Here is a 7,882-nt window from a genome sequence, read left to right on the forward strand (position 1 = left end):
TCTAATGTGTTTTAGACACATTAGAAGTGCTTTAGGAGCTTTCTCATTTGCAGTGGATGTTTTACTTCACAATACTGTTCAAATATTTTTTATGTTATTTTGCATTAAGCATTTTGGAGACTTTAGAATCGCTTTAGTGACTTTCATGTTTGCAGAAACACGTTTAATGACCCATTTTAAACAGTTAAATTATTCCTATGAGTAAATGAGCTTCTTATATCAAAATACTGCTCAAAGCACTTTGTTTCTGTTCAGGGCATTTAGGCTATCTTCAGAGTGCTTAAACTTATTTTTCCTGCGTTCACAGTGTCAGATGCACCAACAGATCAAATTCAAAATTACATAAGCAATTTAACCCAGTGGGTCGATCTGTAATAAAATAAAAACATTTTCTGCAGTTCCCTTTGTTGCAGACCCATTTTCAACAAAGTAATTCCAGTGAGTCCATGAGCTTTTCATATCAAAATAATGTAATAAAACACATTGTTAATAAATGTACTTTGTTGCTGTTTAAGACATTTTAGCTCCTCTGCAGAGTGCAGAAACGTATTTTCTCCCTGAAAGAAACACTAAGCCAGCAAGTTTTACACTAGACTGAACAAATGAACCCAATTGACAGTTTTTACTTTGAAAACATGTTTGAAAAGTCTAAAAAAAAACCTTACTTTCTGTGTGTATGATTTTGACTGTACTTTGTTGTGCAAATTCTTTCTATTGCAACGTTAAGCATTTAGGCATGTTAGAAGCGCTTTAGGAACTTTCCTGTTTGCAGAAACACGTTTTTACAGTGAGATCCATCGGATCAGATCCAAAATGCAACAAGCAAATGAATACAGTGAGTCATTACTATGAGTGCATGAGCTTCTCATATCAAAATACTGCTCAATGCACTTTGTTGCTATTTAATTATTTTATTAATTTCCAGAGTGCAGAAATGTATTTTATCCATGATAGAAAAACCAAGCCATTACAAGTCAGCAACCCTTTTGGCAGTTTGCACTTCAAAAACACATTTTAAAAGTCCAAAAAACATTCCTTTGTGTATGGTTTCGGCAGCAACGAGAAGCGCTTTAGTCACTTTCTCATTTTCAGAAAAGCCTTTTCACAATGACAGAAGCACCAACAGATCAGTTCCAAAATTCAGTAACCAGGTGAACCTTCTTGGTCAATCTTTAATAAAAACCCAATAATTGTGCAGTTGCAATGCGATAAAACTGGTTTTAAGGTAGGTAAATAATTCATGAAAGTAACGGAGACTTTGATCTTATAGTACTTTTTAATTACCTCTACGGCTATTTTGAAGCATTTCGTCATTTTTATCCTTTTCACCTCAAAATACTGCTTTTTACACTTTGTTGCTACTTCAAGGAGTTTGAGCCAGAAATGTATTTTATCTCTGACAGAAACACCAAGACACAGGACTGAACAAATGACCCCAGTTAGCAGTTTCCACTTTCCACAGTTTCCAACATTTTCTTTTAAATCAAAAAACCTTCCTATGAATAACTGTGGTATTTGTCTCAAAATACAGCTCTATGCAGTTTATTTTTGAGCCTTTCAAAAAAAGAACCATTCTAAACAATGTCACCCAGTTCCCTTGATGAAAACATCTTAAAATACTTTCATAAAATACTTTTCCCCTAACAAAACCTTTTTTTACTGCTTCTTCAAGCCTCTGTACTGTCTATAGAAAAAAAGGTCACTGTGCTACAGACACCAAAATCAAGACTGCATATATCACAGTGTATAAAGGACTAGTAATGTTCCTTTTCTAAAAGAGCTGTCTTGTTTATACTGTTATAACTATTTGTGATTGAGCTTGTGATTATGAAAATATGTTGGAAGGTTTAAGGTATTCTACTATTCCTACTGAAATCAGAATCTACCTAATTATGGGTTTTCTTTTTTGTCAAAATTTAATTTTGGATAGAATATTAATGTATTTTAATAACACTGCACATTTTCATAACCCTTCTGATATATGAAAAATATGAAAATATATTTAAAACGTTTCAGTAGCAAGGGTACCAAAAAATGTCTGAATAAAATTTTAGAAAAAAAATTGGCTTACATGATTGTAATCCTGAGAGTCTGCCCATTGGATCGGTATACAATTAGGTACACATTGGCTACAAATGGCTTCATGAAAAATATGAATATGCATATTGTACCATTTGTAAAAATATTTCCACACAAAATATATATTTTCTGAAAGCAACTAAAGATACAGTGCCCTCCATAATTATTGGCACCCCTGGTTAAGATGTGTTCTTTAGCTTCTAATAAATTAAGTTTTTTTCTAAATAATATAGGACCACGATGGAAAAAAGAGTAAAATCCAACCTTTAACTCAAGTGAATTTTAAGGGGAAAAAAAAAATCCCTGACTAAGAAATAATTATTCTTCATAAAACCACCTGTTCTACAATTATTGGCACCCCTAACATTTCTTAGGAAATAAATGTAATTAAAGTATTTCTGTCAATTCTACAGTAGTTTACGAAGTTGATCAGAGTATGTAGGAACATTTAATTAGTAATTCACAACTTCCTGTTTCCCTGGGGTATAAATATGATGTGACACAGAGGCCATTTCTCTTCAACATGGGAAAGACAAAGGAACATACCATTCAAGTAAGGCAGATGTGTGTTGTTAGAAATCCGGCGTCCAGGAGACAGATTCAGGAGTCAGGAGACTGGATCTTCAGTGTTGATGAGTTTATTGGTACACACAGAGATGTACAACTCGATCGGTCACGGTCAACCCAGTCTGATTAGGGGTTTTTTGAGAGGGCCTTATATACATTGGAAATTGTGGGAGGAGAAAGGTTGATGAAGAGGAGCTTAAGGAGGGGTATGAGGGGGATGAAGGATAGGTCACTTGGAGTATCAACAATAGGGGGTCATAGTTATCACTTTAAAGAGGGGTAGGAGGTGGGTGAAGTTGAGGGGGGGGTTGAGGGTTATCACACATCAAAGGTCATCGGTATGCTCACTTGATTGTTGTCACCTTTTGGGGGTTATTAGAGTGACCACTTTAGGCCGGCAGGCGAAGGGTAACAAAAGGTGAGAACAAAGGATTAAGATAACCATTTGATAACAAGTTGAAACCACATGAAAGTAATGTTAGAAAAGACCATATTTTCTCTCAATTCCCCCTTTGATTCTCCCTCATGGAGAATCACAAAACAATATTAAGACTACTAAGTACAATACATATGTACAATAAGAAGTCGAAAACAAAAACAAACAAAATAAAAGGCAATAACTATACAAAAACAGGGCAGTGCCTATTTCTATATTATTATGCTAAAGAATGTCACATTGAAGTTGTCCATGGCTGCAACTTCCTGAAAAATACCATAGAGAGTTTTCTTCTGTGTCTGTGAGCAGTCACAGTGTGTGTCCAAGTTATGTTTGTGAACATCAGTCGATGGTAGATCATCCAAGTAGTCCAGTGGTCAGTTGGTTCTTCGAGTCTGAAGCTTGGGTGCAATGTGTCAAAAACTATTCTTGCCATTCTCAATGAACAGGAGCACTGTCTGGCTCCAACTGATCTGTAACACAGAAGTAACATTGCGCAGTAAACTGTTCATTGTTGTTGGGAATTTTTCACCATTAGTTTACCTGCTCATCTCCACTATCTGTCCCTCAGAGGAGGCTGCTATGGTAATGCATAGTGTGTTGAAAGTCTTCACCAAAGGGTTGGCCCCTATGGCATAAAAACCATAGTTCTTCCCTGAGGCTCTGTGCATTACCCACCTCTTCTCTTTACTGACCCTATTATTTCGTTCTGATGAGCAGATACAACCTTACAGTAAGAAACATGAATAACTGTTTCCTTTACATTTCACTGCTGAATCAGTGATTACCATAACCTGAAATGGGCCACCCCATCTAAGTTCTAAGGACTGTTCGTCACTGTTTCCTCACCAAGATCCATTGACCTTTCAGCAAGTAGCACAGTTTTGGCTAACTAATCTTGTTAGTTCTGAAAACATTTCTGAAACACTAGTGTAACCAGGTAGTGTAATGCTAGTGTCACATCATCTGGAGAAATTTTCACACCATTATTTAGCCATATCTATTATTCCACAGATCAGTGGTTCACTCTAGTGTTCACTCTAAATCTACAATAGGGCCATGTTGCCCAGGGTTATCTTTAAGCAGATCGTATAGTGGTTTTTAAAAATGTAGCATTACTTACAAGGCCTAAGAAAGCTTGGCAATTAGTGCACTGTGCTTGGCGGTGACATTGCGATAACTGCAGCTTCTCTACAAGGCACAATTCCTCTAGAACCCTGGGTAACAAATTGTCCAGAGTGTGTACACCATCACACCACAACTGAACTGCATCAGGACTGACCTTATGTCCCTTGCTTACATAAAAAACAGTAAAAAAGAATAATAAAAAAAAAGTGCATTTATGCATTTGATATGCATTTTCTCATTCACACTACTTGGGTGTCATTAACATGCTACAGTAAGTATGGTGAGTTCAATTCTGTGGACAGTTTAGTTTAAACCACAGCAGGAGGGACTGTTGATGTCCCTATGACTCTCTGTATTCCATTGAATATCAGAAACAACTGCTCTGTGACTCCCTGCAAGGTCCTTAACGTCAAAGACAATTGCTCTTGTGAAATCCCTGCTGGGCTTCCCTGTGAAAACCCCCCAGAATAATTTCCCACTAGGTTGTCTCTCAACCTTGCACCCTTATTGTGGCTATCTGCCCGCTTTTTGCGACATACTCTAGAAAAGTGACCAATTTGATGACAGTAATGACATTGTTTCTTCTGATTAGAGAACCTCTTGCTTGCATCTGAGTTAGAGCTAGTCTCTTTGAGGACATGGATTGATGCTGGAACATGGCATGGTTCTAGATCAATGTCCAATCGGTCAAGTTCATTCTTAAGGTCACTCCACTTAGTTTGCCGCCAATTTGGAACAGCAGTCACCAGAGCTTGTTTTAGATCTGTCCGTAGTGACTCAACCAGCTGTCCAAAATGGGGACCATCAGTTGTACTGTCAATGTTATCACCATTGTATTGATAAAAGCCTGAGTGACGCAAAAAGACTCTTTCAAATCTCTCACAGAAGTCTGCTGCAGACTCTCCCTTTCTTTGTCTACATTTGGTTATCTGTGTCCAGTCAGTTGCTTTATGGCATTGACAGCTAATCCAATCATTGAAAGCTTTCCATCCCCCTTCAAGGTTCTGGCCATTGTTACCCATAGCATTTAACACCTTTTTAGCAAGCTGTCTACTGTCTGCAACGTTAAGTACCTGGCTTGCTATAGCTACAGCATCATTGGGGTGCAAAGAGTAGAGATTCCTTTTCTTATGCATGAGGTCAATGAAATCAAGCCCCATTTTCCTTGGATGCTTAAACTCCTTGGACAACTTGTCCAAAGTATCTGCATCTAAAGGAACATGACCAATTTCTACACTGGTTTCAGTACCTCGGCATTTTGCGTGATTAAGTACTTCAGAAGATACAATGGTTACAGGTCTCATCTGAACTCGCCTTGCACTAGGATGTTCAGAACCCTCGTCAGAAGATGAAGATTCTGATCCATCAGAATGAACAGTCTCATTGCCTTTGTCGTTTACAGATAATTCAGGATACAGCCTTACTGTTACTTGAGAATCTCCATCCTCTGTGTAACATGGCTGACCTGCTGGAGGGGCAACAGAAGGACACTGGGACCTTGATTTAGTTTTACAACTAGCATGCTGCTGTTCAACTTCTGTCAGGTTTTGCTGAAGTGTCTTACATGTTCTATTGGCATTTATGGTAGCTGTTTTATGCCGTCGGCCTTCACTAATTAGTTCTAAGATCTTTCCCTGAGCTTCCTTTAACTCATCTTCCATAGACTTTAACTTGCATTTCCAATATTGCTTAATTACAAAAAGACACTTCTTCACTGAGTCATGCTTAAGGCCATAACCTAAAGCTACCTTACACTCAGCAAAAGTCCATTCTCTATCAGCAGAGAAACCTTTGGATGAAAAGTACTGAGTTATCTTTTGCTCATTAATATGTTTCTTCACTATGCTATTGATTACCTTTTCAAAATCAGAATCAGTCCACTGAGGCATTTCAGTCCCTCCCTTAACTAAGGTGCTGCTTTTATAGTTAAGAGGCTTCCATGAGTCTTTACCAAGATTCTGAGTATGTTGGCCTTTTCTGGACATGGTGAGGGAACAGGAGAACAAAAAAGTTTTCTTCTTATTAACTATAAAAGAACAAAAACACTACTCATCAGTAACAAACAGACCTCTCTCTGTTCAGAGAGGATTCCGGTTACAAACGTTACGTTTAACAGTAACAAAACAAACTTCTCTCCTTTAGAGAGGATAACAGCCACAAAACACTAAGGTTTTGTCAGTGACAAACAACAAAACTTTCCTCAAAAACAGAGAGGATAACAGCCACAAAACACTAGGTTTTTATCAGTGACAACCAAACTTCCCTCAAAAACAGAGAGGATAACAGCCACAAAACACTAGGTTTCTATCAGTGACAAACAACCAAACTTCCCTCAAAAACAGAGAGGATAACAGCCACAAAACACTAGGTTTCTATCAGTGACAAACAGATAACTTCTCTTCTTTCAGAGAGGCTAACAATTACTGACTCCTCTGTCTTAGGAAACCAGAATTTCTCTTCGATTCGAAATGGCGTTTACTCACCAAGAAGGTTTCAGTAGGCCATCCGGGTCACGGCACCAAATTGTTAGAAATCCGGCGTCCAGGAGACAGATTCAGGAGTCAGGAGACTGGATCTTCAGTGTTGATGAGTTTATTGGTACACACAGAGATGTACAACTCGATCGGTCACGGTCAACCCAGTCTGATTAGGGGTTTTTTGAGAGGGCCTTATATACATTGGAAATTGTGGGAGGAGAAAGGTTGATGAAGAGGAGCTTAAGGAGGGGTATGAGGGGGATGAAGGATAGGTCACTTGGAGTATCAACAATAGGGGGTCATAGTTATCACTTTAAAGAGGGGTAGGAGGTGGGTGAAGTTGAGGGGGGGGTTGAGGGTTATCACACATCAAAGGTCATCGGTATGCTCACTTGATTGTTGTCACCTTTTGGGGGTTATTAGAGTGACCACTTTAGGCCGGCAGGCGAAGGGTAACAAAAGGTGAGAACAAAGGATTAAGATAACCATTTGATAACAAGTTGAAACCACATGAAAGTAATGTTAGAAAAGACCATATTTTCTCTCAGTGTTGACCTCCACAAGTTAGACAATGGCTACAAGAAAATAGCCACTCACCTCCACCTGTCCATATCTACTGTCTATTAACTATTAAGAAGTTTAAAACAACTGGAACAGTGGTAAACAAGCCTGGACGAGGACGCAAGTTTATTTTGCCACCACGCACAGTGAGGAGGATGATGAGAGAAATAAAAAGGTCTCCAAAGCTCACTGTTACAGAATTGCAACAAATGGTAGCTTCTTGGGGTCACAAAGTCTCCAAAACAACCATCAGGCGCTATCTGGAAAAAAAACTTCTCACTCACAATCATAAACGCAAACGTTTGGAGTTTGCTAAGCAGTACTGGAACTTCAACTGGCTTTGGTCAGATGAAACTAAGATAGAGCTTTTTGGCAACAAATGCTCTAAGTGGGTCTGGCGTAACACAAGAGCTGAGTATGCAGAAAAGCACCTCATACCCACTGTGAAATATGGGGGACGATCAGTGATGCTGTGGGCCTGTTTCTCTTCCAAAGGCCCTGGGAACCTTGTTAGGGTGCATGGCATCATGAATGCTTTGAAATACCAGGACATTTTAAAACAAAATCTGGTGGCTTCTGCCCAAAAGCTGAAGATGGGTCGTCACTGGGTCTTTCAGCAAGATAATGACCCAAA

Source organism: Salminus brasiliensis, chromosome 8, assembly GCF_030463535.1.
Source record: "Salminus brasiliensis chromosome 8, fSalBra1.hap2, whole genome shotgun sequence".
NCBI lineage: Eukaryota > Metazoa > Chordata > Actinopteri > Characiformes > Bryconidae > Salminus > Salminus brasiliensis.